General features: G+C 45.2%; 1 pseudogene; it reads left to right on the top strand.

Moving 5' to 3' along the window:
* The first annotated feature begins 1,381 nt into the window (after positions 1–1,381).
* LOC100759013 lies at positions 1,382–2,660 on the top strand (annotated as a pseudogene).
* Positions 2,661–3,255: the final 595 nt, after the last annotated feature.

The following is a 3,255-nucleotide window of genomic DNA, read 5'->3' as shown; positions in this document are numbered from 1 at the left end:
GGGGATCTTGACCCTTTTCCCTTCTCCAGGAGACCATGTATGTCTCTCTTAAGTCCTCTTTGTTTACTACCTTCTCTGGCAGTGTGGATTGTAGGCTGGTAATCCTTTACTCTATGTCTAAAATCCACATATGAGTGAGTACATATCATGTTTGTCTTTTTGTGATTGGGTTACCTCGCTCAGAATGGTTTCTTCGAGTTCCATCCATTTTCCTGCAAATTTCAAGATTCCATTGTTTTTTTTCCACTAAGTAGTACTCCATTGTGTAAATGTACCACATTTTCTCTATCCATTCTTTGGTTGAGGGGCATCTAGGCTGCTTCCAGTTTCTGACTATTACAAATAGTGCTGCTATGAACATCGTTGAACAGATGTCCTTGTTGTATGAATGTGCTTCTTTTGGGTATATGCCTAAGAGTGGAATTGCTGGATCTTGTGGTAGACTGATTCCCATTTTCCTGAGGAGTTGCCATACTGATTTCCAAAGTGGCTGTACAAGTTTGCACTCCCACCAGCAGTGGAGAAGTGTTCCCCTTTCTCCACATCCTCTCCAGCATAAACTGTCATTGGTGTTTTTGATTTTGGCCATTCTGACAGGAGTAAGATGGTATCTCAGAGTTGTTTTGATTTGCATTTCCCTGATGACTAAGGATGTTGAACACTTTCTTATGTGTCTTTCAGCCATTTTAGATTCCTCTATTGAGAATTGTCTATTTAGTTCTGTACCCCACTTTTTAATTGGATTGTTTGGTGTTTTGGAGACTAGCTTCTTGAGTTCTTTGTATATTTTGGAGATCAGCCCTCTGTCAGATGTGGGGTTGGGACAAAGCAATTCTTAATTAAATTTGATGATGGGAAAGCCCAAAATTGAATTCTCTGCTTCTATCTCCATTTCTTCTGTCTGCTTATAGTTTGTGGCTGCCAGCTGTCTGTGATCTGGCTGTTGCATGTCTGTGTCCGATGCTTGTGGTTTGTGTCTCCCCCTAACAAAGGGCTCTGCTCTGTGCTTACAGAGCAACACAGAAAGCGTGGCATTGGAAGAGGGATGAGAGATTTTCTATGGAAATCTTTAAAAGAGTTTTATCAGGAATGAAGTCACCTTACCAACCCAGAACAGCAAAGGGCACTCCAAACATGTTATTCAGCTATATCCACAGGTTGTTTTCAACATTTGTGTGGGATGTTTGTTGTATAAGGTTGCTTTCAAATTGGATTATCATTAGGTTTCTCTTAAGGAAGAGAACTGATAAAATGAATATGTGTATTTTAAAAGATGACTCCCTGGCAGTTTGGGAACAGGGTAACATACATGTACCTTAACTCACTCTTCAGTGTCTGCAGAAACCTGTTTTATTCCTGTGTGGAGATCCAGAAATTCACCATGTCTATTCTCAAGATCCATGCCAGAGAGATCTTTGACTCTCATGGGAATCTCACTGTTGAGGTTGCTCTCTGCACCTCAAAAGGTCTCTTCCAAGCTGCAGCGCCTCCATTGGCATATATGAGGCCCTGGAACTCCATGACGAGAAGACATGCTATATGGGGGAGGGGTCTCAAACACTGTTGAGTACATCACTAAAACTACTCTGAGTAGCAAGAAATTGAATGTTGTGGAACAAGCGAATATTGACAAACTGATGATTGAAATGGACTGCGTGAAAATAAATCCAAATTTGGTGCAAATGCCATCCTGAGAGTGACCCTGGCTGTCTGCAAAACCAGTGCCGTGGAAAAGGGGGTGTTCCTTTACTGTCACATCACTGACTTGACTGGTAACCCTGAAGTCATCCTGCTGTTCCCAGCTTGCAATGTGATCAATGGTGATTCTCATGCTGGCAACATGCTGATCCTGCAAGAAAGAGTTCATGATCCTGCCTGCAATGGTGTCCAGTTTCTAGGAAGCCATGTGCACTGGAGCAGAGGTTTGCCACAACCTGAAGAATGTCATCAAGAAGAAATGAGGGAAGGAAGCTACCAGTGTGAGTGCTGAGGACAGGTTTGTGCCCCACATCCTGGAGAACATAGAAGCCCCAGAGCTGCTGAAGACCATAACTTTGAAGGCTGCCTACATAGACTAGGGTGTCATAGGCATGGACATGGCTGCCTCTGTTCCTCAGGTCTGGAAAGTATGACATGGACTTCAAGTCTCCTATGACTCCAACCGGTACACCATGCCTGGCCAGATGGCTTACCTGCAAAGTCCTTCATCCAGAGTATCCAGCGGTATCCATTGAAGACCCTTTTGTCCAGGATGACTGAGAAGCTCAGCAGAAGTACACAGATACTGTAGGCATCCAGGTGGTTGGGGATGATCTCATGGTAACCAACCCTAAATGGATTGCCAAGGTTGTGGGTGAGAAGCCCTGCACCTGCCTCCTGCTCAAAGAGAACTGGATTTGTCTCTGGGACCATGTCTCTATAGGAGTGTAAGCTGGCTCAGTTTAATGGTTAGGGTGTCATGGAGTCTCATTGCTCTGGGGACACTGAGGATACCAGATCGATGACCTGGAGATGAGGTTCCGCACTGGGCAGATCAAGACTGGTGCCCCTAGCCAATCCAGGGCTTGGCCAAGTACAATCAGATACTTAGAATCCAGAAAGATCTGGTCAGCGATGCCGAGTTTGCCAGCAGGCCCTTTAGGAAATCCCTGGCCAAGTAAATCCTGGACTGGAGATCCCTGGAGCCACCAGCTGCTTATATACTTTCTCTGATGTCATCAGGGTGACTCAAGGCCAACCCAGTGCTTGCCCCTCCCATGCCACCACTTCCTGAGAAGCTCAAAGCTCCTGACCACCCTGCTTGAAACTCGAGCTTTGTCTGGAGCCCCATGTCATCTCTAAGTTGGCCATAGGCAAGACCGCCCCCCCCAATGGAAAATAAAAGCCTCAGTGATTCATTTATAAAAGGGGGGTATTCATTAAAAGTGACTTACAGACAGCGGCTGTCTTCTGACAGAAAGGCCAAGAATCCAGTAGGTTTTGAACCTGTGAGACTATGTTTCAGCAGTCCCAATCTAGTGCTAGAGCCTGGAAGGATCCCTACAGAGCTCATGGTCTTCAGTCTACATGGGAATCACAAAGAAGTAGGTTCTAATGTCAGGGAAGGAATACCTCAGCAGCAGAATAGATCAACTTGCCTATGAGAGTGAGGGCAAGCATGTAAAAAGCAAAAGCTTCCATCTTCCATGTCCTTTTATGTGAGCTGCCACCAGAAGATGTGGCCGAGATTTAGGGTGGATCTTTCCAGCTTCAAAG

This window comes from Cricetulus griseus, assembly GCF_003668045.3.
Source record: "Cricetulus griseus strain 17A/GY chromosome 1 unlocalized genomic scaffold, alternate assembly CriGri-PICRH-1.0 chr1_1, whole genome shotgun sequence".
NCBI classification, from domain to species: Eukaryota; Metazoa; Chordata; class Mammalia; order Rodentia; family Cricetidae; genus Cricetulus; species Cricetulus griseus.
This window is presented reverse-complemented; position numbering and strand designations above follow the sequence as displayed.